Here is a 26940-nt window from a genome sequence, read left to right as displayed (position 1 = left end):
GTATTTTCTGCAGGTTTCAAGGCTTGTTATTCTGCCTCTTCCTAATTTATTGAACCTATGTAAGCTTCAAGTGTCTGTACCAGGTTTTGGATGAATTTCATTAAAAATTGCAAGGATAAGTTTGATTTGATATGATCAGTGGGAGACCGGGTGCCACAGCAGAAAAAGTATTGGAGGGATTTGTATGAGTATATGGGGGGGGTCACAAAAACATGTTCTTTGCCTGGATTTGAGGTTGGTTTCCCCCACAGAAGTGAGACCTTAGAAGAAATGTGAAGAAGCAGGTTCCACCGTGTTGTTAGGAACTGGGAAGGTGCTTGGCTCCCAGAGGAGAAGTCAGAGGCCAGGGGTGGGTTCAGGAACATGAGCAGCCAGTGACAGGTCATGTAGAGCTGACACTACTCCTGCAAGAAAAGGCAGTAATGGTCCAAGCGGACTTGGAGCAATTGTCTGGCTGCAACAGTCCCTTCCACCAGAAAACACCAAGCTGCTTTCAGGAAAGTGTGCCTCAGTCCCTTCACTCCTTCAGAAAATGGCTTCTTTAGCTAATTCTAGCTTCCTATGTGGTTTAGACTCTGAAGTTTGGGCATGTTCCCTTTTCTCTTAGGAAATGTCTGCAAAGGTACCCACAGACTTTATCATCCCTCTGTGCATTCTCAGCCTATTTAAAGGGACTGGAGAAAACACAAAGAGAAGGTAACAATTTAGTAATCCTTGAGGTGTACTGAGAGACTAATCTGGAGTGAAGTCATCCATCCTCCCTTGCTATTGAATTAACTCACTGTGTGTACCCAGTGCATATAACAAATAATGAGAGCTCATGCTGAATTCACAAACAATGGCAGAGAAGCCTCCAGGTGGTTCCCAGTGCCAATATGCATAATGCCAGGGAATGTTCTGTGGTGTAATTGTACATCACAGGCCTTCCCTGTAGGACCCCAGTGCCTGCTCTACTCTGTTTCCTTTGAAAATACTGACCATGTATTGATGGCTTTTATCATAACAGGCACTCCTCCCTGGGTCTTGGAAATGCAAGAGCTGGAAGTGAACCTTGATGTGAGAGACACACACAGCCTCCAAAAATAATTTTCCTGTACATTTGGGCTCTCCTTAGTGCAATGATGAGATCCTAGGCTTTATTTTTGGACACCTTTCCCTGAGGAGTTGTGGGAATGCCTGAATAGCACAGGAAATAGGGAGCTTGGTGTGCTCAATCTCTGCAGCTGGAAAGGCTGGGTGAGAGCAGGGGGTTATGAGCCTTGAGCAGGGAGTTGTGAGCCTTGAGCAATGCCTGCTGTTATTTTGGAGTTAAATGTAGTAATCAGTACACTTTGGGAATGATCCTGATGCATGGAAATGGCATGGGAGTGAGGAGTGAGAAAATTAAAGCTATCAGAGGGTTTATGCTATGTTGTTAATCCCCTAGCAAGTAGTACAGCCTAAGAAGTGCCTGTAACTTGTACAGGGACTGGGTAGGTTTTATTTTTTGTAGTTTTGTTTTTTTTGGTTTTTTTGTTTGATGGTTTTTCCTTTTTTTTCCTTTTAATTTTTTTTTTTTTTTTTTTTTTTTAGATTTAGGGGTGTGTTTTGTTTATTTTGTTTTGAGGTTTTTTTCCCTCTTTCTTTTCAATGGCAATAGATTATCTATTTATTGCCTCGTCTGGAAGGCATTTGTAATGATCAGTGTCAATATTTATGATGAAATAAAGCACTCTAAAATGTGGTTTTGCTGAGACTATTTTTCACCTGGCATTAATTCACTGAGTGCATAATACAGTCAGATGTGTTAGCCAAGAATAAACTCAGGGCCCAGTGTAGGGCTAAGGATGTTTAATGTATCTTGACAGTCATTAAGTAGTTGGTAAAGGACTAGCAATGAATCCATTATTCTCCTTATGAATCAATTCCTATTTATAGCAAACTATCAAAAGTTCCATATTATAATATGGAGATTGAGATCATACATAATAGTTCTTTCACCAGAGGCAGCCATGAAAGGACTGGTGAGACTAGAACAAATTACAGTTAATGATAGACTCTTTCTCAGAGAATTAAACACTTTAATTGGTCAGTCAGGTTGGGCATTTGAGAAAGGAAGACTTGCAATTATGTGAAAGCCTGCCTGCTGTATTTTGGCAGCCTTATGGGCCTCTGGCAGTTTTTCATCAGGATTTAGATTTGTCATCAGGTTCTAATCCTCACAGCTCCACCTTGCCAAGAATGAAAGCTGCTTCTTGACTTCGTGGGGGTTTGGGGTTCCTCTGGAGGAACGAAGCTGGTAGAGCAAGATTTGGTACTGGGGCACTGCTGTCTGGGGGTACAATTCATTCTCAACCTTTGTGTATCAGCTGGAGTGTCTTTTGAAGGATTAAGTGAGGTTTGACTCCCAGACCCTTCTGCTTAAGGGGGAATTTCACCTTCTCAGCAAACATGTGAGGCAGTGGCATCAGTTCCTTGGGAGTTTTTCTGCAGCACTGATGTCAGGGATGACTGGGTGGCAGCACTTGCTAGCAGTGCTTGAAGACATGGGCTTTGTCCTATATTCTCATTTTCCAGGTGAAAAGCTTGTATCTTACATCTAATTCACAAGAGATCACTGAACATTAGCTGAAGACCCAGCATGTGCAGCAAAATTCATTTTACATGTGTTCCTGGGGAAAACCTTTCTCCACTCTACCTCAGCTGGGCTCTTGTTAAACATCAAGGTAACTCCATGTAGTGTTCTGCCTTGCCAGTTTAGTTTGTCATTTGTTCAGAGAAGATTTCTCTCCCAGTCTGTGTTCTCCCAGTCTGCTCTCTACACTGCCCTGGTTCTCTAGGCTTTGAGGTGCTAATGTTGTGTTGTGACTGCTTTTAGCAGGCTGTGTTACAGCATCTGCAACAAAGCACCATTGTGCAGGTTTCTGGGTGTCCCACATGAATCACTGAGCTGGAGCAGCTGTTCCACATCAGAGAAAGCTCTGCCTTCTCTCCTCTGGAGGGTTTCATATTAGAAGTGAGGTAGGATTTTGTTCAAAGCAAAGCAAGACTCTACCTTGCAGCAGAGAGCAGTTCTTGCTTGATGGTTGTGGGGAGCACAATGTGCTTTAGGCCTGGCCAGTTACTGCAGGCAATGATTGTGTGACACCAGTGAAAGGTCACATTGCAGGCCTTGTGCTGTGCTTGTTCAGAGAGCTTAATAAGTGAGCTTTGGAACTACAAGGGAGACTTAGCTTTTCCCCACTTGGGAAGGGAGAACAAGAGAGGGTTGCTTTGGGGACACCACAGAAGCCTCTGTGCTGAGCTGAGGAGTCTCATCCATTGTCAGGGTCGCAGCCTAGTCTGCAGCTTTGGATCAGGGGGCATAGAACTGTTTTCGGCCAAGCATGGAAGGCTGCAGAAAAAAGATGCAGTGTAATATAAAACTTTGCAGCTTGGAGAATTTAGATGTCAGGAGAGAAAGTGGAGCTGGATCTTACACTCCACCACTCACACAGACTTGCCATGGCATGGCTGAGACCGAGGCACTGTGAAGGCAGCAGGTGTTGTCCTGGTAGCTTAATTTTGCTACATTATCCTCTGGGATTGATGACTGGCCACACATCCTCACTTTCCCCAGGCAGATGAGTCCTTCAGCCAGCTCTCAAACCATTTAGAAAATGAGGTGTTTGTGGGTCCTGACAAAACCAGTCACCGGTGGCCAGCGGTGAAAAGCCATCAGTGACCACAACAAAACCCCAGAGAAAACCTGTACCAAAGCAGCTTTGTTCTCTGCTGCCTTTTCCAGAGCACAACCCACTGTTTCCCACAGACTGTCATTTCTTTCCACCCCCTACAGAGAAGCCTTCTTTCAGCTAAGCAGGGCAATATTGAGGGCAGGTCCTCCCCAGACCATGCCAGGGCCTTGAGGGGAGGGCACACCATGATAAATGGGGCTGTGGCATGGCTGCAGTCACTCCTCGGCCAGCAGCTCTCAGGGAGTGAGGGGGACTTCTTGAAGGGGATAAACATGAGGGAAATCCCAGCCCATCACTGGATAAAGCTGGGGTTTGTGCCTATGCAGGGTGGAGGAGCAATGAAGGCATCACAACCTCTCTCAGGGCAGCTGGCAGGAAACCTGTGGAGGCTCAAGGGGAGCCTCCATGCTGCTGGGCTTTGCCAGGAAAAGAGCATAGGCACCGAAATAAGGACATCATGATGCCTTGAAGAAGATAAGAAACCAACCTTGTCAGGGCTGAGACAGAGCAGAAACCACTGGCCAGCTGAATAGCCCCATGTCTGCCCTTACCCAGCCCCTGAGTCAGCCATGCTGCCCTAAAAATCCAGCTGCTTGCCGGTTGCCAACAGTCTGGGTCTCCTGAAGAAGGAATCTGCCTCCTCCCAGAGGGCAGTTCCAGCTGCCCCGTGGCCCTGGAGCCCTCTTTCCCAGTGGGAAGTGCAGGCAGCAGCCTGGCAGTGCAAACATCAGTGGGCAGTAGGGCTGTGCCATTACTCCCAGCAGTGCTGGCCCATGGAAGCTCCTGCTTTGCTCCAGCTTTTAATTCCAGTCCCTTTGGGAGCTCAGGTTTGCTTAGGTGCAAGAGAGTTTGTTGGAATTCACCATGGCTTATTCACCAAACACATTACAGATATTATTAAATTAAATGTAAATGGTTTGGAAATACAAATGCCAGCCTGTGTTTTTATCTCTCCTGTGTTGCTTAGGCATACAGGAGAGGGGAGGTGGCTCAGGGTAAGGTTCTCAGGAGTCTCTGAGCTTTTAGTGTTCTGGCATTTAATACCCACAGCCACACTTCTCACATTGAGCTGATAAATTGGCCCTGCACCAAGGGAGCCCAGGTTTATTCAAAATATCCCAGCCTTGCTCATTATTGTGACAAATCCATACTCCAGGCTTGCTGCCAGCTTGAAAGACTGGGTTCCTGATCAGCAAACTTTGACGACAACCAATTCACTATAACTTGCTATATTAGCAGATGAAGTGGGAATGAGCCCCAGGGAGATGAAAAGCCAGCAGAACTTCTGTGAACAATTAGGCAAAACTGCTGCCTTCATGCTGCATTTGAATGAGAAAAAGCTTTTTTGATGCACTGGGCCTTCACCTTCTGTCCTTCCTCTACAAGAGGTGCCTGTCACCTAACAGCTCTGACCTTTTGGCTTTGCCTAGGAGGAATATGTCACTGCTGTACCTTAAAATATGTTTGAGAACTCCTCATTTTTTCCCCCTGTAAAACACAAATACTTCTGTGGGCTTTAAAGAGCAAATTATTTCTTGACTTGTTCTATGTCTTCAGAAAGTACAGGAGCATCCACAAGGTCATGCTGATCTCAGTTTCATACTGCGCTAGAAAATGGAGGGGTGTCCAGGTGAATTGTTTTCAGAGGTCTCGTGTTTTGAACTTGTTCTCCTCATTGTTTTGGTCTCTTCTCATCCCTTTTTGCTGTTAGTTCCCTGTTTTTCCTGCCCAGCTGGAAGCAGTTCCCCACAGCTGTCCATTGCACACAATGATCCCAGTAAAGAAAATGTTATATTGTCTTCTTCTTCCCCACTGTGGCAAGCAGGAAGTTTAGCACATGATGTTTCCTGTCAGGAAACTGATGCAGGGCATAGGAATCTCTGTTATCTCAAAAAAATCACCAAGCAATGCAATTTAACATGAAACTACTTTGGTGTGATTGACTCCAATTGTTATTCATAGCATGGCCTCACATTTGCATTGTTATCTGGCAATGAAATTGTCACATCTCTGTCCCCTGTAAGATTTGTGATTGCCTTGCAAGCTGGAGAGTCAACTTGAATTGGAGGGGCCAGTTAATAATGTACAAGATAATCAGTTTCACATGGCTGTTCTCAGAGATATTAAGGAAAGTATCAAAGAAATACAAATACCAAGTGACACGATTAGCGTCATACAGAAGGATCTGGGATCAGCACAGTATCTTTGGTATCTACCTGGTAATTATTACTGTGATTCCCTGGCTTAATTACATTTATACCTGCAAGATTACAAGATAATTATGCTTGAATTTATTGCAGGAAACTAGAAATGGCATGGTTTGTTAACAACAGACAAGTAGAGTGTAATTGGCAAACACGACATGGTTATTTGTGCAACATCCGAGAGCACGTATTATTACTTCCAAGATCCAAGATTGTTGTGTGAGAGGCAAGCATGAACCCCAGCCAGTTTAGCACCTGGTAAAAGGAAAGCAAAACACCAAGGAAAAAACTGCACTGAAAAGCAACCTGGCAGTTCTCCAGGGCTGGAAGCAAAATCTTAAAAATTAGGGTTTAGAAATGTAGCAATTTTCTACACCCTATTTTCCTTTCTGTTTGTGGTTTTTCTGTCTTTTCTGGGCTGGGATGCCAACAAGCATTTTTAACTTTTGCATATATTGTAGGCTTGACTAAAAAGTATTTTCTGTGATTGCAGCTAGCTGGCCTTTGATGGCCTGAGCAGCTTCCATGTAAAACAGAGGGATAGAAATCTGGCCACCTTATTCTTTGGGTTCAAGGGAAGATAACACATTCTGATGGATGAAGCCCAGGGCAGAACACAACACACTTGCATGGGTTTTTTTGCCCGGCTCCTGGAGGTATTGCCTTTGCCTCCTGCAGACAGATGCTCTCTCTCTGCTGAGAGCCTGCCTAGCACTCTGCCTCTCCAAGCTCAGTTAAACCTTCTGGGCACAGGCAAAGCCTGGAAAGGGAAATAAAGATGCACTGGGAACCCAGTCGGTGATGGGGATGTTTTTCTCAGCTAATTGGCAGCAGCAGCGAACCGTGTACCCCAAGGCTGCATCCTTCGGACACTGATCAGGCAGGTTTTGCTGCAGAGTCAGGGGGCGTTTGGTCTGAGTGGCACATGAAGGATTCAGCTCAGCTCCTGCAGAATCAGCAGCACTGTTGTGGTACAAAAATGTCACTCACTTGAGACTCCGGCCATCATCTGGGCTGGGACACCAGCAGTTTTTCTAGGAGTTGCCTTGTACCTACGGTGCTTTTCTAGGTAAATATGAAATTCTCACACCTTGGCTTTTTGTTCCTTGCATACTTATTAAAAAAATTAAAAATATAAAAGCAAAAGCCTCTTGAAACTCATAAGCCTTTTCCTTGCCAACAAGTCATGTAGAGTTGCCTCCAGGTTTGCTGAATGTCCTGGGACTTCAAGAATATCAAGCAGGATGTTGAAGAATCTGGCATCAGCATAACCCTGGGCATTTCTACACATTCTGATCTTTCTGTAGACATCAGGTGTGAATATTTCTTGGTGCTTGTGTGCACTAACAGCAATTTCACTGTGTGATGGCACTCTGCAGCGTTTGGAAAGAATTGTTTTCACAATGGCAATGTTTCATTTCACCTAGAAACCTTGAAAGAGTTTCAAATATGTTTAAGCTTTGTAGCTAGGCACTGAGTGGATAAGCCTTTATACCTCCTACTGAGACTACTTAAGGATAAGGGGTACCAAGAAACTGAAGAATTCAGTTTGGTACACAGACAGTGTTAAGAATAACAGAAATGAAGAATTGTGAATTCTTTGCGGTAGAAGAACAAGGCTAGAAACAAATTTTCCTATAGCAGAGCTCAGTGGAAGATAAATTATGATTATCTGTTACAAAGCAGAGATTTTTTTCCAAAAGCGTTTGAAAAAACCAGATGACTTCTGAGAAAAATGTCTCCTTATTTGAAAACACTTTTTCTTCCCCTTCAAGAAAAGAAGCATAAGAGGGATTTAAGCAAACCCTACCTAGGGAATTTGCCTTTAGCAGCACCTTCAGCATCTGAATCATGTCATATTCTATATAGCAATAGAATATAGAATAGGTTAGATATTCTATATAGCAATGGGCTGTGTTATGTGACACAGCTATCTTTTTGCAGTGAAGATTCAACCATGCCACTGAAATTGGGAAAGATCGTCGGTCAAAATCTGTGATCCTCAGGCTAATATTTTACATAGCTTTTTTTTTTTTTTTTTTTTTTTTTTTAATCCCTAAAGTTTCCAATCGTTAAAATGAATTTTAAACGAGCAGCAGTTTTTAATCTTCAGCGACAATGTGTAACTCGTTTATAGTGTGACAGTCTCTCTGCTGCTCCCCAAAAGAAGAGCTCGAGTGTGGTAAGAGAGAACTCAGTCCTTGGTGAACTGGGGTTCGGTGTCACTACATTTCTTCAGAAATTTAGGCTGGGGCTGCCACCCTGCAGCAAGTAGTTCGCTTGCCAGAAGTGGAGCCAGGAATTCAAAAGGCTCCTCCAGAGCCTCAGTGGGGACACCGGCCCCAGCAGTGGTTTCGGAGAGCAGAACAATGGCTCACGATCTCCTCAGAGCAAAGAGCAGCGACTTCAGAGGGTCCTACTGCAAACAGCGATTTTCCTCTCAGCCAAGTGAGTGCTTCCAGCGGATTTGTTAAGAAACAAAGAAGGGAAGATCTAAGTCTGTTTGCACCCACTTTGTTTTCTTTTACTCTTTGTCTCTTTGCAAATCGGTGTGTTCTAACAGAACGGCAAAGACTGCTGCTTTTGCAGCACACCTATTGTATAAATCACCGAAACACATCTATTTTCTAAATCCTCGAAACTGACCTGCAGGCTCACGAAACTGACCTCACAAGCTGCACAAGGCTCGGCGAGGCCGGACAGCCCTGCTGAGGGACATCCTGCTTTCAGCCACAAGGGATGCAGGAAGGTGGCACAGAGCTGCTTGTCCTGCCCCTTGCCACCATGACAGACCCAAAGCAGGCTATCTATCTGAGAGATAAAGCAGCCCTGGTTACACCAAGCTGCAATGCCTGCTCCACTCCCAATCCCCAATGCTAGTAGTTTGTGCTTTCACATCATTCATAAGAGTTGATTCCTTGAAAAAACCCAAAACTCCCCACAAATCCCAAACCACACACACAAACAAAACCAACATCAGTTTATTTCTCCTAATCCCCCTCCCAAAGATCAGACACAAAAAGAGCTTTTCCAGCGACTGAAATTACAGAACCAAGTGCTACAACTCCAACACCAGGTGGAAATTCAAAGAGATAATTGTTTACAGGTGCAAAAAGTAACCTTGCCCTTAAAACAGGCATCTTCAGTGCCTCCTAACCACACTGTTGTTGTCACAGAGCTGACTTTCCTACAGAAGCAGATGAGCACAGGCTAATGGAACTGAACTGCTGTGGTGGTACCAGAGTGTTTAAATGGCCACACTCTCAAATGCCGAGGTGTAAGGCACTCCCCAGTGCTCGCAATTTCACTTAATAGTTTTTGTCAGCTGCATCTCTGCACCACCGGGTCTCACTAAGCCATCTTTGGGGCTGACTGGCCCAAATTCAGCTGTTGTGCCTGATTGCTAAACAGCCACACCTGTTGGGGCACCTGCTGGACGTTAAATTTTGTACATGGCCAAGTAGTGCTGCTTTGAGGTAGAGAGAGTCAGCAGTCCTTGTCTGGTCCTGGAGGGTGGTTGTGATGTGAAGCTATTTTTTTTCCTTCTGGCTGTTTTCTCTGTGAGTATGTCTCACTTTAATAACACTGGGGATAAGAGATATGGAATGATTTTGCCTGACTGTAAAGTTGCTCTTATTTTGTGCACTTACTTGCAGAGCTGTCTCTGTGTGGGGAGTAGGTGCTTTTGCCTTGTCTCAGAGGGTGGGTGCTGACACTGCTGAATTTTGCTCATGGGTGACTTGTTACAGGTCCTTTACACGAAGAATATATGAATAGGCTCTAAGTAAGTATCTTTTTGGCTAGACGTAGTTCAAGGTGATGTAATGTTTTATGTAGAATTCAGCTTTGCTTGGGGTGCATGTGCTTTTATTGCAGGAAGGAGGAGAATTGTTGGGGCTGAGCAAAGTGTTGCTCTCTAGATCCAGGCCTTTCCATCCCAGGGAACTTCTCTAACTGTTTTTCTGGAGTTCTCAAAGAGCCAAGGAAGCCATAGCTCCTGTGGCTGTCCTAGGCATGCAGCTCTGCCTCTGTGTTAATTTAAACCAACTCTTTTCCTTTGTGCATTGCTGTTTGAAAGGAAAAACTGAAGCCTCCATTCTGATACTTTGATGTTACTTCACTGCTCAAATGTGCACTTAGAGCCTTAGCACTTTCTTCTTCTCAGGAGTGGGTTGTTTGTGCCTCTATTTCTTTTGATAAATCCAGTAGCCCAATAGGAACTGACTTGCAGAACTAAACAGCTGTTGCTTAGGACCTGAAATCCACAGTATATATATATATATATATATATTTTGGGCTACTTTAGCCTCATCCAGCAGGCTGAATGTCCATTAGCAAATGGAGCTGATCATTTTGTTCAGCTGCACTTGAAAGGAATCTTCTCTGTGTGCTCTCAGCCTCTCTGTGCTATCATCTAATGCCACAGCCAGGGGAGTGATGGGAAAGCTGCTTTTTTGGGAGCAAATCTTCTGTTCTGACCACATGTAATATGGATTGACCTTTATGGCCAGCATGCAGCATTACTTCCCTGGAGCCCACCTGCTGATGGGGGTAGAATAATGCTGGACTTGGAGCTGGCAAAAGGTGAAAATCCCTCTTTCGCTCATTGATTCAAAATGTATCCAGGCCTCCGCATTTGTAGCGGGTTTGACTGCAGTGGTTGCTAAGGGAAGAGCAAGTGTTCACTCTGAGGAAAATGAGAAAGCAAATTGTTTGAACAACCTGAAGCGAACACAGGAAAATCCAACGTATTATCACGGTGAATTCAGTTATTTAGTTTGGAAGGTGATGTGATGCTCAATTAATTAGTGTTTGCTAAGTGTTTTAAAATTCTGTGAAGAAGTTACCTGAGATTTGTAGAGCTTGCTAATTGCCTTATGCTGTAAGCTTTCAGGGCTAGATCATGATTTAAATTGGGTGCTAGAGCTGTTTCATTAAAGGGTCTGTCAGCACTTACGTTATTGAAGAGTGTTTTAATGTTAATTATTGTTCCTGGTGAGCATGGTGGGAATGCATCCACCTGGACTGAGGGGTGCTTAAGCTCTTGTTAGTCCTGGAACTGCCTTTATCAGTCTGGTAAATGAGAAACTTCTTCCCTACTGCGATGTTTGGTTGTGATCAGTTAAATTGCTGATCACAGTTAACTTACTACAGCTGAGGCACAGGAGCTGAAGGTGGGGATGCAATGTGAGAGGATGAAGAGAGTTGAGATAATGTAGTATTGGGTTTTGTTTGGGTTTTTAAAGAAAATACACACAAGAATGAAAACCTGATGTCGAGGGGAAATGAAAGAGAGGTCCTTGGACTGTCACTAATTCAAGCTGCTAACAGTGTGACAAAAGTTGTGTATGTACTTGGGACTATTTTAGCTGGGATGAATATTGACAGGTTCAGGTTTTCCATACTTCCTCCTGAAACCTCAGGGTTAACTTTCCCTTAACTTTCCCTTCAGTCTGCTTTTGTTTTTCTGTTGAAACCTCTAAAACAACAGTTTGGCAAGAGAAATCTTTCCTGTGCATGAATTCAAAAAGAACAAGCAAAGCATAAATTAGCATTTGTATTAGAGAGACACTCAAGAGAATGGCGTCAAAGTCACAGGACAAAAAGCCCTGTGTGTGTTTTGGTGGTCACCTTGCTGATCCATGAGACACTCTTGACACTGATAATGAAAGCCCAACAAAAGGAGAAGGAGTGGTTCTATGTTTAGGTTTCTGGCTTTGCCCTCTAGAGACCTGAGTATTTCCCTCCATCCCTTTACCCTTGGGCAAGCAAGAACAGCTTTAGAGCACAGCTGGGAAGGGAAAAGCCAATTGTGAGGCCACGAGTTCTCATTAGTAGGTGAATATTGATGACTTCTGCAAGAAATGAAGGTTGTGGAAAGCTGTGTCGAGCCGAGTCCTCACACGAGTGTTTTGCAGGCTGTTTTTAAAACCCCATCGATGTCTTGGGAACATTGGTGGCTTTGCTTTCCCCTTGTGTGGCAGGGACTGACTTAGCCAGAGGACAGTGTGAATTCTTGTGCCCTGTATTTAGGATCTCTCTGTTTTCTGCTGAAAACTGAGCTGCTCCTTGTCTTGGATGGTTGCAAACTGAAATATTAAGGTAATTGAATGCTCTAGTGATGGTTGTCACTTTGGCTCCTTGTGTAGGCAGACAAGAGGCTGCTGGGAAAAAGAAATGTAAATATTCCATAGGATCATCTTGTGTCAGGGGAGGCTTTTAATTTAAAAATAAGTTCATTTGCCTTTTAAGCTTACTCTGGCACAGCCTATGTGCTATTTCCTTTTATTTATTTTCATTTTTGTAGCTATTCACTTTAGGAGACTCTATGGGAACAGTGCAGGCGTCATGTCAGTAACTGCTTAGGGGCTTTTTGGGATTTTTTTTGTGTGTGGTTTGTTTTGTGTTTGAGAACACTTGAAATTGCACAAGGTGAGATGAGAGGTGGACTTGTTGATTAGGAAGCCTGTTGTTTTCTAGAAATGGGCAGATAGGAACTCTGTTTCTGTATGCACATTGCAAAAGAGCTGATGCAGAGTGAGAGGGCTCCAACCTCCCATGTGAGGCACAGGATCTGTGCTAGTGCCAAAAACATGAGCATTGGCTTTAACTTAATGATCAGAATGGGAACAGCAGAGGCAGTGATCAGTGCTTGCTGGGTTTAATAACTTGCACAAACACAGGGATATTAAAAGTACATAGAATAAAGAAGCAGGCAGAAGACTACTGGAGTCCTCCTTCAGACAGTGGACACAGGATGAGTCTCAGTGTTCCTCTGTGTTGTCTTGTCACTTTAAACAGCCCTGGGAAGTCACTAGTACAGCTTTTCTGAGCATAGGACACCTTCATTCTGCTCTTCCACACCCTCTGTGGTAAAACCCAGTGCTCATCAGTGACTGGTTTGACTCCAGGTGCCTTCAGGAGTAGAAACAATGAGAACACGACTCCAGGATGTGCAGAGTGAAGGAGCAGCACATCTGAAGGAAAAATGATTAACACTAATGTTGCAAGCTTCTAGATAAAATGGGATTGGTCTTTGGCAGTACTGTGTGTGTGAAAGTGGAACACAGAGAAAGGGGGGGCTTTGGGTTCAATGGAGTTTTTTGTGGTTGTTTCTTTTTCCCCCCGCCTTCTGTTGTGGACTTGGGCAGGAGCAGGCTCTGGCAAGGCCAGAGGGTTTCTTTCATCACTAGTACAGGCCTGTTTCCATAAGGTGTTCCACTTCTCTGTGACCCTTTCTCCTCTCTCTCCACCCCTTTTGGCATTTCCGCAATGCAACACAAAAGCAGAGGCACCATTTGTCCCTGGAGTCTGCCATTCTACATGGAAGCAGAAATATGGTTCTGAAATGACAAACTCTGATGCTAGTGACCTGTTCAGGTGTTTTATCCTCGCCCAGTGGAAGCATTCATGGGAGTCAGGCTGGGGACTGCCTGCCACCTTGGAATGGGTGTCAGCAAGGATGTGGTTACCTGGTGGGAGCTGCTCCAAACCTAAGGTGCTTGCTCTCTGTGGAGGAGGATAAAGCCTTTTGAGTGAGAGAAGCATGAGAAATGGAAGGTTCCCAGTGACATAAAATTACTTGAGAGGAAGACCCTGATGCACTGGGACTGTGGCCATTAGCAGTGAGCCCACTGGTGCATTAGCAAAGCAAACAGCAGGGCACGGCTGCTTTAACCATCCCTGCTGTCTGTCTGTCCTGAGGAGCAAAAACCCCTGGATGGCTGCCAGGACAAAGTTTTGGCACCTGCAGCAGGCTGACACAAAGGCCTGGCTGGTTTGCAGCTGGAGGTGGGGGTGAGCAGGGCAGGGTGGGATTTGTTTATTTTCTGCCTTTTCATGGGTTGGTTTTCTTGGCGGTTCCTTCGCATGTATAAACATTTCCTCCCTGTGTTCCCCTGCCTTTGTTGTTTCCCCTGGTGGATTGATGTTGCTGCTGTTATTGAATGATGGGGTTTGTTCCTCTTTATTTTCAAACATGAAGTGAGAGGAATTAATGTGTGGGTGGAAAATGCCACAGGCAAGAAGTGTTGCCCTTGGCATGGAGGGGAAGATCTTTGCCAATCTCCCTGAAGTCCTGTGCTGCTGGCTGCACTCTTCTTGTACTGAGCAGAGATGGACACAGATGAAAGCATATTGTGTTCTGTGCATGAGGGCCACGGTCAGAGCTGAGGTTTGATGTTTTTAGCATGTACTTATTGCCTCTGTTGGCCCCTCATTCTGTAATGGCAGCACCTAGGGCTCTAGATCTGGATGCTGGGAGGTGCTCTGGATCCAAACCTCACAGACTTGGCTGCAGCATTGACTGAGGTCACTCTGATGAGGAGTTTGCTCCTCTTCTGCCTCCTTTCCCCACAGCAGCTCTTGATGTATTAAGCAGGCTGCTGGAAGCAGAGCCATGTGCATGATGTAACTGCCCAGCACATGTTGAAGAGCTCTGGAAATCTCATCAGCCAGAAAGTCTGAGCATGCCTTCTCAGTGCTGAGTGCTGTTTTCCCCCTAGCCCTTCCTTGCAGAAGTGGGATTAGCTTCTGACACTACACAGAGCCTTTGGGCTGTCTCTGAATCCCTGCTGGTGCTTGCTGTCACTCCAGAGGAGTGTTTCCATCTGAAGCATGAACTGTCACCTGCACTGCAGCCCCAGCTAAAGCTCTGAGGCAGCAGGAAAGAGCAATGGTTCACCTCAGCCAGCTACTCCATATAATTCATATCATGTGTGTTTGTGTGACATAATAATGAGCAGTGTTGCTTTTCAGTGGAGTAGAGTTTCCACTCTTCAGCAACAATAAATACCACATAGATTTTATTTTCTATGTAAAACAAATAACCAGTGCTTGTTATTAAAAGATAATTCTTGGAGTGTTAATATCTGGTGTTGTTGCATAAACTTTCATGCATGTAAAAACATCTTTGTTTATCTAAGAACTCCCAATTTTTTCTTCTTTTTTTTTTTTCTTTTTTTATAATTCAATCCTACATCTATTTTGGTTGGAAATTTTTGGCTTTTTGGTTTTTTTCTTCTTCATGTTACCACAATCTATTGTGAAAAGAAGGCTGGTTTGCACCTCTGTGTAGAGATGATGGGTGACCTGTGAGATAATTCTTTACAAAGTAATGGAATATTAAGGCTGGAGTGTGTGTCTGTGTGTGGTGACAAGCCATCCTCTCAACCAGAGGACAAGAGATGCTGCCCAGGACAGAGCTATGAGGTATAAAAGCATTTTTAAGAACTAGGGTCAAAGACTACTGCTAACTTTTAGGTGATGAGTTCAAACCTATGGTCTGAACAGTTTTACATAATTTTCATGTATCTATATTTACTTCTTGGGAAGCAGTAGTTGCAACTGAAACCAAGCAGTAAATTTACTGCTAGGGTTTTTCCTCCTGCTTTTTCTGCTCTTTTGCCCACAGCAGTTTGTAATTCAGTCTAACAAGGAACATAGGTATGATACAGGTTCCTCTCTTAAAACCAGGCCTAGCAATCAGACAATTGCTTCCTTTCAGCAGATGCATGGCTCCAGAACATCAGTAGGGTTTTGTGGGAATAAATGCTATGTGGCCATGCTCTTTACCAGTCTGTCCCCAAGACTCTCTCCATTTACCTCTTGAAATACTTAAGATGCCAGAATGAGAACCGGGCTTGTGTGGTCAGAAGCTCTTTCCTTCCACCTGGAAGGAAACCTTTGGCACCTGAGTGATGCAAACCCAGATTTAGTGGTTGAAGTTCAGAAAACCTGAGAAGCCAATGGCGCAGGAGCAAAATTAATTGAAGGTTGGGCTGTAGCAGCCTACCATCAAAATATGAGCTTCTAATGTATAACATGTGTTCCTGCTTTCATTGTCTGCTTTACAAGAGTTAATACACAGTGTTCTCAGGGTTCACAGGGGGGCTGTTCTCCCTCTAGGCTATTAGCTACAGTAATGGCTTATTTAGAAAGTTAGACTTTCTCCCTGCTGGGGGAAAACATGGCCCTGAAGGAGAGGAAAGGGGGAGGAAGAGGAGAAAACTGAGTATTTTGTTAAAGCAACTTAACAATACAATGCCAGAGGAAATGAATCAGAAGAGAGAGATTTCTGCAAACGTGTATTTTTTTGCTTTGTGAAAACAAAGAAGTTTAAATCCTGGCCTCCCGAGAGCCAAAAGGGCCCATGTTTAACTTAGGATGGTAATATGGGGTCCTGGTTCTGTTGCTATGGGCAGAGGAAAGTATTTCCAGAAGAACAAAGGATTGTTAGCTTGGCTTCTATCTTTACAACCTTCTAGGGGCACTTCCCAGGATTGTGTTTTTTTTGTTTAGGTTTTTTTTTTTTTGTGTTGTTGTTTTAGTTCTTATAATCTCCCATAAGAAATAGCCTCCTCCTTCCTTACCTCACACCTGAAAACACGCAGCTCTCTTCTAATGTCATCTTCCTCAGAAAATGAGGTCATCTGCACCTCACACAGTCTTGTATTGGTGGCACTTGGCACAATCCCCTGTTCCTTCCTGCTGTGAGCTTACCCCAGCTCTGGGGAGTCTTAACACAGCCTAAGCTGTGCCCCACCAAGGAGCTCAAAGGGACCATCTGGCAGGCTGGGACTTTGGAGGGCTATAAATAGAGCCCTGCTTTTCTTGGACTTGCCCTTTGTGAGGAGGTATGAGGAGGTTTCCTTCCTCCCAGTTTCCTCTGTTAGCATGCTTTGCTCCTTTGGAGAGGGCAGGATGGGAGGATGTGCTCCCAGCCCCACACCGTGGGAGGCTTGGAGCAATCTGCCTGTGCATGTACAATCTGTAGATTATTAATATCCCCTTGTGGGCAGATTGTTGGTGTGGTTTTGTCTGTGTGCGTTTCCAAACCATCCTGGCCCTTTCTAAGGGTGGTTTCCTGGAACAAGCCCTCTGTGGGCTTTGAGTGGCTGATTCATGATTGCTATCCTTAGACTAAGATTGCTGGGTGAGAGGGGTGTTTAATCTTGGCCTTTCACATGGACTGACAGCTATTTCACACCTCTGGTGGTTTTTCACAGTGCTTTCAGTATGTGCAGATGCTGAACTGGAAATATTGCTCTTTTCCCTCTCCATGAGGGCATATGAATAATTGACTATCTGCAGATATTCTGAAACATCAGCTGCTCTTTCTTCCTCCACTCAAGAAACCCTTGGAATAAGGGAATAATGGAATAAGGGTTTCTAGAGTGGAGGAAGAAAGAGGAGCTGATGATATTGGAGGAAGAAAGAGGAGCTGATGTACCAGCTTCTGGTACATTCTGGTGGGGCTTTTTTTTTTTTTTTTTTTTTTTTTTTTTTTTTGTCTTGTGTTGCTTGGCACATTTATGCATAATCGTGACAGCAGTCAGGGAGTGAAATTCTGCTCTGAACTTCCATAGTCTGTGCCCTACCTGCCTTTCTTTGTGCAACATTTCCTGGCTCCTGACTCCAGACCCTTGAAAGTAGCAGGGAATGGTTTTGAAGTCTTTGACCTCTTCTCCTGCATGTTTGGAAGGAGCAGCATTTTCCCTGCTACAGCACTGGTTGTGGCTGAGCAGGATGTGTGTCCATGCATAGCACACAAGTAGGTCAGGGGAAAGATGTTTTGCATGTTCTACATGACCTTGTCATTCAGGCCAGAACACAAATTTTTGTGGTTTTTGACTTGATCTGATGTGATGGAGCAGCCCAACAGGGGCTGGACGTGGGGGTGATGGCTGTGACTAAGGATGATGCCAACAGGGGCTGTCCAAGACCCTCTGTCCCCAGAGCACAGGGGTGCATTACCTGGTGACAATGGGTTGTCCTTTTCTCCCAGGCAACCAGTGACAGGACAACAAGACATGGCCCCAGACTGCACTAGGGGACACTGAGGTTGAACATCAGGAGGACTTTCCTCACTGAAAGGGCTGTCAGGCCTTGGAACTGGCTTCTCTGGGATGTGGTGGAGTCACCATCCCTGGAGTACTCCAGAAATTGTGACACTCAGTGCCATGGTCTAATTGACCAGGTGGAAATTGTTCAAAGGTTGGGCTCATTGGTCCTGGAGGTCTTTTCCAAACTAAATGATTCTGTGACAATGACAGGATCCACTGACAGACCTAAACAAGGTAAGATGGTGGACCAGGTCTGACCAGCTGTGAACAGCAGGAGATTGGGCTGGAGATGGAGCTCCCTTGAGTGTTGGTAAAAGAATTATCAGCACAGTACAGCATCAGAAATGGCCTTATCTGCAGCATGGGCCTGGGGCTTTTTGGGGATCTTGGATGGGGCTGCACACAACATGTGGCCCCAGTGAGGGCTGGTACCCAGGAGCTGAGCTGGGCCCATGGACAGGAGGTTAGGGATCTGGGCAGGTGAGACTGGCAAGGCCATTAAGGCCAAAGGCGTCCTCAGGGCTCTGAGAGCCAATGCTCTGTCAATACATCTCAGGATTGAGGCACGTTTTGTTTTTAAGAAAAAACACTAACTGGTCAATGTGCTGTCATAAAGCATAGTTTGCAGTTGCCTTGTCCAAGAGAGAGCATAATTACAATTTTCTTGCTATTCAACAGCCACCTTGAAAAATGGCACAAAAATTGCATTGGTCAGAAACCAGTGAAAATAATATACCAGTGAAATGTGTGTATGAGAAATGAAACAAAAGAATGATATGAGTAATTGGTTGATCTTTTTATAGGATGGCTGAAAATGCATCTTCCAAAATACACAGATTGGAGGAGTCTGAGAAGGCCCAGGAGGGTATTCTGTCATTCCAAGCCATGTGTCCCTTGTCTAATTCTTGTCATATTCTCATGGATTTCTCTTCAGATCCCTGTGTGAGCAGCTGATTAGCAAAGCATCAATTCTGGTATCAGATAAGGGATGCCTCTGAATGCTAATAGATACATCTTCATTTGAAATATTATTTCTCCTCAAAAGAGCCTCAATAAGGAAATCTAAGTGAGAGTTACTGATGAATGATTAGCACTGTTCTTTTGAAATGCTGCCTAAAAAATCTGTATATTCTTGTTTTAGCTTAGGAAAAATATAAGGGATCAAAATTGGACTTTTAATGGAGAAACTCTCATTAGGGCTGCCTGTGTATGAAGGTGTGTGCCTCTGGAGTTGGACCACAATATGTACTCTTTTTTTAGCCCAGTCTTGTGAGACCTTTTGGGGATAGCAATGAGGGGAATAAATTGCAAAGATCTAAGCCCTTGCTTTAACCTATCCCACAGTGAGCACTAGGGATGTCTGGTCAAGCTGTAGGAAAGGGCTTTCAAACACACTTTTTCACAGGTATTTTTAATGTCTCTTTGTAAACTTGTGCTGGATGTTAGCAAGAGTTGCTTCCTGCTGTCAGTTTTATTGTTTCAGCCACGATTTGAAATGCTAAAATACTGTTAAAGCAGTTTCTAAGCACTATTTCTAATTCAACCAGAGTTAGGAAATTCTGCTTCTCTACTTGGGTGTTCCTGAAACTTCTAGCCCCAAACTGCAGATGCAAGTCTGCATGAGATGAATTATTTTACAACTCGTAGTATATCAGTCTTGGAGGATCCATGAACTCCTTCTGAGAGGCCATAAAAAGATAATTATCATCAGGCTGAAGTGCCCTAAACAGATTTGCATTTCCACTGGCAGGAGTATAAGGATTTACAAATGCAAAAAAAAAAAAAGCCTTGAATGAGTGCTCTAAATAACTCTGCCGACAAGGAACTCATCATGTCTAAAGTTTATCCTCAGCCATAATTTACATATTGGGACAGCAGCTGGGCTTAGTTTTGGTTTTTGTTCTGTACCCCTGAGCTGATTCTCTAATTATGATGGTTCTTCTCTCGTACAGGTCTTAATTTTGTTTTTTGTCCTCTCTGCCTGGGCACTGAGGTTAATTTCTGTTGCTGTATAAAACCTGTTTGAAATTAGCCAGTAAATTCTAAAGCCTTTGGAGGTGAGAGGGGCACTGTGTGTGTGTGCCACATGTGTGGATGTGTTAATAAGCTGCTTAAGCTTCATTTTCTTACAGAACAAAAGTAACAACATGAAAAATTCAGACTAAAAATTATTTTAGTATAGAATAGCTGTAGAAACAGACATTGGATCAATTAAGCAGCCTATTGTTTTAATCAGAGTTTTCTTATCTCTCTAGGAGAGTAACTACATATCTTAGAGTTTAGGCAAATGACTTTTAACAAAATTTAGGATCATTTATATTAAACAATACTAAAATCTGGAATGAATGAACTTTTACAGAAAAAAAATAATACACTTAATTTCAACAGAATACCAAATTGATAAAATCTAATTTAAGAGTATTTAGACCTAAAAGTAATAAAATTTTGCTAAGTAATAAAAGTGTTGCTAAGATCAGGTAAAGTTAACATATTGAAGTCTAATATCTATAAATTTTTCAACTTATTTTGATACTATTAATACAAAAGATACTGAGAATTTGAACAATGCATGCTTAAAGTCAAAACAGAATGATTTTCCTGAAGGAGTTACAAGGAGGGTGTGGTAAAGTCATTGTAATTGAATGTGATGTAGATATGTGCATAGATAAGAGCTTAAATTTTTAATTATTGTAGTAAAAGCTAGCAGCATTGCAACTGTGTCATGGTGTTCACAAACAGCTTTGAATTCCTCCAAAACTGTAAAAACTTTAAAAATCACCTTTTTTTGAAGATCTCATGGCTAAAACAACCCTTATTTTATTTATGCCTGAGTTTCAGGGTCCTTCATGATAAATGCAAGGACAGGGAGAAGCCTCAGGAGCATGCCCAGTGCAGGGCCAGGCCTTGGGGCCGTGCATGGAGCAGTGTCTGTGCCATGAGATGGTGCCCCCTGCCCACCCCTGGCAGAGGTCTGAGGGCGCTGAGCAGCCCCTCACCAGTGGTACCTGTACTGCCTGAAGTGGAGCCAGAGCTGGAAGATGCCATTGGCAAACTGGCAGCAGAAGCCATTGAGGTGGAATACTCCCACTCCGGGCTGACAATCTTGAAGGCGATGCCCTCATAGGGTGGCCTGGCACGGAAGCGCAGGATGGCGAAGTCCTTGCTGTCCTGGCAGGCCTCCAGGAAGTACTCGGGCGCTGAGTGCTTGTCAATGAGGTCAGGGTAGAAGATGTTGAACTTATAGCCCTGCACGGTCTTGGGTGGGGGGTTGTCAGTGTCATAGTGGGTCTGGTTGTACTTGTTCCACTCGAAGTCTGTGTGCACATGGTTGAAGAGGCGGGGTTTGTGTGGCTGGTACTTGTCAGCCCACAGATAGGCCTGGCCTGTGAGCGGCATCTCTGTGCTGAACTGCGCCTTGTCCGTGCCCATGCCCTCCTTAGCCTTATGGAAGATGATGTTGTGGGTGTTCTCAGAAGCATTGCCTATCACCTGGAGCTGCTGGTGCATGTCCTCCTCAGCCTCCAGCATGTGGGCATTGCAGGGCAGCTTGTTGGGGCCAGGTGGCCAGGGGCTGTACTTGCCCACATTGTAATCATTGGGTTCTGCTGGACCAGATCCTCCTCCATCAGCACAGCCTCTGCCTCTCCCTTGGCCTCTGTGTCCTGCTCTGGCTCTGAGGATGGCCCTGGCTGTGCCTCAAGACTCTCCTCAGGATCCAGCCTGTTGCTGAGGGAAGCTGGCTCCTGCTTGATGATGGGTAAGGGTGTAGCATGTCCTCGTGCCGCTCCTGCAACCTGGCCCAAGCCATGTCAGCATTCAGCTGCTGCAGAACTCTTTCAGTACCTGGTGTCCAGGTTGGGCCCTCCTGCCTGGATCTTGCTCTCAATGCCCTGGTACAGAGCTTGCAGCTGATTGTATGTCTTCCCCTTAAGCACAGCCTGCACATCTGAGCTGACGGAGGCATTGATACCATCACGACACTCTCCTGGTCCTCCTTTGCTAGAGGCCTTCAGCTTTCAGAGCTTGGCTATCTCATCCTCTGTGATGATGGTCATGTGCCTCCAGAAGTCCATGTTCTTCCCTTGCTCCAGCTCCATGTACACCTGGGTGTCCTCCATGTGTACACCAGCTCCTCCATGTCAGAGATGGTCAAGCCATTTAGGAAGGTGTAGGGCTCGTGCATCTCCACAGCCAGGTCATCGTCCTCTGCACTGATGTACTTGGCCAGAAGATCAGTGGGTTTCACCCTCCCATCCTGAATCCAGATCTTAGACCACAGCTTGGCCTGCTGCAAGTGCAAGTTGTCCTCCTGCTCTTCCCAGGTTTTGAAGTGCTCTGCCTCTTTCTCCTGCTGCAGCATCTCCAGCTCCTGCTCCTGCATGGCTTTTTCCTACTCCAGGTGCAGCTGCTTCACCTTCTGCAGCTCCAGGCGATTGTCCTCCTGGATTCGCTTGATCCTCTCCTTCAGGTCCTTCTCATCCAGATGGCTGATCCCTTTCTTTTCCAGTACCTTGCTCCAGTTGAATGTGCCCAGCAGGTTATTGTCCCTGAAAGGATTGTCAGTGTTGGTGTAGCCCATGTACTCCTCACCCCAGCCCATCTTCTTTCATTTCTTTCTCTCCTTGGCCTCCTTCTTGGCCAACCTCTGTGCTCGCTTCTCCTTGGGTGTCTCCAGGGCCTTAAGCAGAGCTGCCTGTTTCTTTTCTTCTTCCCTCGGGCTCAGCTGCTGCCCCAGCTCCTCCTGGGGACACAGTGGGCCAGGAGAGCTGATGGAGGACACAGAGTACTTGGATCCATCCCTTCTGTGGTGCCACTCCTGGCTCTGTGCTGCCCTGTCCTGCCTGTGCTCCAGGCTGGAGCAGGAGGGGCAGCCCTGGGACCATGAGCACTGTTTCCTCTGGTCCTTATGGTGCTGGTCCTGGCTGCAGCTTCTTTTCTTCTTTTTCCATTTCTGTCTCTCATTGCCAGAGTCTGAGCCCAAGCTTGGCTCCCAGTGCTGGCCCCAACTCCAGCTCTTGCTCTGGCTGTGGAATAGCTGCCCACAGCTCCCAGACTGCAAGAGCCCCTGATCCTGCTCATGGTTCTGTTCTTTGTCCAGGTCCCTTTCCTGCTCTGGGTGTCTGCCTCGGGCTGGGCTGCACAACCTGGAGCTCATTGGCAGCAGCAGCTCCGCCCTGGGGCCTTGCTGCTTGGGTCCTGCTCCATTGGCTGGTTCTTGTCTGTGCTTGTTTTGTGTTGTCTCACAGCTGGTCATAGCTGTAGTCTTTTGTCACTTTGTTGTCTCAGTTTGAAAAGACAGGTGTTTGCTAAGGAAAGTAGGAGCCTCTCTTGAAATGGAAAATGTAAACCCTCTCCTTCTGAATTATCATAACTTCAAAATTAAGGGACTCTCAGGCAAAAATATGGGAGTAGGGATAATAGTTTTTGTTGGAAAAAGTAAAATACAGTAATACAAAACAACACTGACAGAGTCAGAATGTGGCCTGACACCCTGTGGGTCAGAGTGTTGGTAGCAGTCCCATTAAATGGTGGCTGCAGTGCTCCTGGAGTGATAGATGTGATCACTGTTGAAGCAGTGATCTTGTAGAAAGGTGTTGTTTTCCTCTGAAGATCCAGTGGTGTTGTGGATGGGCCTGGTCTTCTTCTGGGAATCCAGTGGAGAAAACAGCTGCTCCTCTGGGAATCCAGTGGGAAAGGCTGGCTGTGGTTTTCCAAATCTCATATTATGTCCAAGTAGGAATGCTTGGCTCCTCCCTCTGGGCAGAGCATCTCCCAGTGGGATGCTGTAATTTTATCAGTTGTGCAGTGATGCTCAATGGCCCATTAACAGAAGCTATCTCCTGGAGGGCCCCTGGTGGGAAGATTGGTTGTGGAAGAGATAAAGAAAACTGTTCGACATTGTCTTAACAGGTGGCCCAATTCACAGCAGATAACTGTCTCACTTCTAACAGATGCCAATAGAATAAACGCCCATAGCCACATCCTGCATTTGCAACCTGAGACATTTGTAAATTCAGTTTCTGAGTTTTGTCTCACTGCAGGCTGTGGCTCACTGCACACCTTACTGCAACACCACGGCACTCATCCAGTTGTGTTTGGGTGTTTGGTTTTTTTAGTATGTATTGTCAAATTTACAGACCTTTGTTCAATCTGTCATGGACTGAGAACTGCCAGAACCATTATTGCAAACTCTAAATGCCCATACTTACTATAGAGTAAAATTGTTTGCAAGCAAATGTGGTTTTTTTGCCAACAGACCCATAGAACTGGGGTCATTTCAGCAAACTTTTTTCCTTTCATGCATGACTCTAGATGATTTTATATAAGTGAGTCAAATATGGGTTTTATCTTTTAAATTACTTTTACTTTAATAGTTACTAACTGGCTAACTTTTTTCTCCAAGAGAAATATCAGTGTTTCTCTTTTTCTGGTAATGTGTAGCTGATGGGATTGTAGCTTAATGCCCTGCCTTAGCCATGAAGGGGAATCCCAGGGTGCAAAGCTCTGGCATGGGTAAAATGAGTTCCTCACTGGGGATAGTCTGCAAGGCATATGCTCCCAAGTTGGTTAAATGTCTCAAATAACATCTCCCTTGCTATTTGATTCGGGGGAAACAGCCTTGGCTCTCTTTGCAGGGGCTCTGATGATGTGCGTCAGTGGGGAAATTTGAGGAGGTAAATGACCACAGTTCATCAGCAGCTCTTCTTTTACATCATGTTTCTGATCAGCGGGTATGCTTCTCCTGATGAGCTGCAAATGTGTACTTAATATTATATTAGCTATTAAATCCCAAAGTCAACAGTGTCCCTGGTAAGTTCAGAACATTTAAAACATTACTCTGTATTTTAAAAAAGGCAGTAATTTTTTTTTCAGTGTAAAAGAAGCCTTATTAAAATATTTACAGATATTTTTATGATGCTGTATTGTTTTCCAAAAGCAGTGATCAACTGTGATGGATATGTTTGTCTGTCGTCATTCTCCACCCCCTGTAGCCTCCAATTCCTCTCCAAGAGGAGAAAGTGTTTCTCCTTTTCCAGATCTGGAGAAGGCCCAGACTTTTAATGCTCCAAGTGTGCACTGGCGCCTGGGGACCTAAAGCAGATGTGGAGGCTGTTGGGGCACTGTGGTCCCCTTGCAGTGGGGTGAAGGGGATTGTCATGTGAATATCCCATCTCCTGGCTGTGGAACACCAAGAGGAGAGACCCCTTGGTGCTTCCTGTAGCTGCCAGCATGCTTAAACCCCTCAGCAGGAGAGAATGGGCACCTCTTTTTGTGTGCCACCCTTCTCGTCCTCTCTGTCACAGCATAAGAGATTTGCAATAACTCTGCCACGGCTGTTGACTGTGGCAGAGTTATTGCAAATTATTGTTGGGTTTGTAACATCTGGATTTGGACTTTATAAAGCTTAGCAGGCTTAATTCTTGAGTCCAGATAATGGACTGGTGTCCCCATGGTAGTGACATGAGCTTGCTGTGGAAATGACAGTGCACTTACAGTAGGGAATGAGGGGCCTCATCCCACTCTAACAGGGAGAAGCTTCCCTGTTGACCTCACTGTGGGGAGAATTAGGCTCCTGTCCTAGGTTACAGTATAAAGATGTATTCTATTCCCACCCTCAAGAGCTGTTGAAACCAGGTGGGGCATTGTTTTCTCCTTATCTCCTGTTAATGGGCTCATCAATGCCTTCCACATGAGTCAGAGATCACTCCCTGTGGGAGCCATTTCTGTTCAATGGGTAATCAAGGACCCAGGCATGACTCAGAACAATATCAGCCCATTGTGAGATGTCTGCCCAGGGGAGAGGAGCTAAGCATCCCCACCTGGATATAATCTGGGGTTTGGGATGGAACAGGCAGCCCTTATCCACTAGTTTTCCAGAGGTCAAGAGCTACCACGTGATTTCTACAGGATCACCACTTCAACAAGTCCATTTCATCTGGACTGCTACCACCGCCCTAACTAGCAGGGTGTCAGGTTGTATTCTGACTCTGTCAGTGGTTTTTCTTTTGTATTTTTGTATGGATTTCGGGGTTTTTTTTTTTCCCCTTTTGCTAATAAATTGCATTTCTGACTAGGAGTCTCTCACTGGTTTTGCTTTCAAACCAGAACAGCTACCAAGTAAATGTCAGCTTCTCTGAAGTAGCAGTCAGCTGTTTTAGTGCACCAGGAGGGATCAGTAGTAAGCAAATGGTGTCTACCCCAATTCCAGGCTGGCAGCAAGTTCCTCTGTCCCTACAGGGACAGAGTGTGTGCTCACCAAATGAGTGTTGTGAGCAAATCTAAGGATGACAAGTTGTCAAATGGATCTTTGCTGCCTAAGAGGAGGGTGAATGGTGAGCAGGAGAAAAATGGACGTGTATTTGTGTCTTGGGCATGTGCAAGCACTCAGTGAGCTGTTGTTGTGCTGTTCTGAGCACCCCAGGGCACTGCCCTGTGCTGTTTGGTCTGATCATGGTGTGCAGCCTGAGTGGTGGGTTCTGACCCCCCAGCAGATGTTTAGAGGTCTGCCATAAACTTCATCAGGACCTTGGGTGCTTTTAAGGGAGTAGAAAGGAGGATGGTTCTTACAGTGCTGTTAAATCTCAGCTGGTATGTCCCAGGTGGTCTTGACTTTTGATGGATTCTGAAATGTTTCAGAGAGGAGCCAGGTTGTTTGGGCTCAGGTACAGCACTGCCTGCAGTGAGTCTGTAGTGTTCCTGCTCCAATATGGTGTCACTGACCTCTTGGTTTGGTTTTTTTAATAATGTAAAAGGGATTTTGTGGAGTTGGGAGCTCCTTTCTGACTTGAGGTATTTGTTGATTTTGGAAGCTGTAAACAATAAGCAGTGTTTTTGGGGAGGGAGGAAGGAAAAAGTATCAACTTTTTCAGCCAGCTTTGTGCCACTGAACCATGTGGCTGCCCCAGGCCATGTGATTCAGGCTCTAGAATCACTGGGTCTGTAGTAGTTCATTTTCTTTTTTTCCTGGGATAAGAACTGTAATTACTGGCTGAAATGTTTAAACTGGCATGAGAGCACTGCATGCATTTAATGGTAGGAGCTCAACACCTATGGGGTAGGGAGAGGGTCAGCTTTGCATTTGGTGTTTGCAGCTACCCATGAGGGTTGTGTAAAAGCTGCTGAGCCAGAGGTGGGTTGCCGTGTCTGAAAGACTGAGAAGTGATGGTCAGCCCTGCT

At 45.0% G+C, this 26940-nt stretch overlaps 1 long non-coding RNA gene and 1 pseudogene across 1 annotated transcript in view; one reads left to right on the top strand and one right to left on the bottom strand.

Moving 5' to 3' along the window:
- LOC113458707 (uncharacterized) overlaps positions 1 to 26940 on the top strand; it is a 226239-nt gene that overhangs the window by 30262 nt on the left and 169037 nt on the right. The gene's annotated exons all lie outside the window — the stretch shown is intronic.
- LOC102075063 (splicing factor Cactin pseudogene) lies at positions 20756 to 23017 on the bottom strand (annotated as a pseudogene).

Source organism: Zonotrichia albicollis, chromosome 4 (assembly GCF_047830755.1).
Source record: "Zonotrichia albicollis isolate bZonAlb1 chromosome 4, bZonAlb1.hap1, whole genome shotgun sequence".
NCBI classification, from domain to species: domain Eukaryota; kingdom Metazoa; phylum Chordata; class Aves; order Passeriformes; family Passerellidae; genus Zonotrichia; species Zonotrichia albicollis.
Note: the sequence above shows the minus strand (reverse complement) of the source record. Positions and strands in the feature narration are given on the sequence as shown.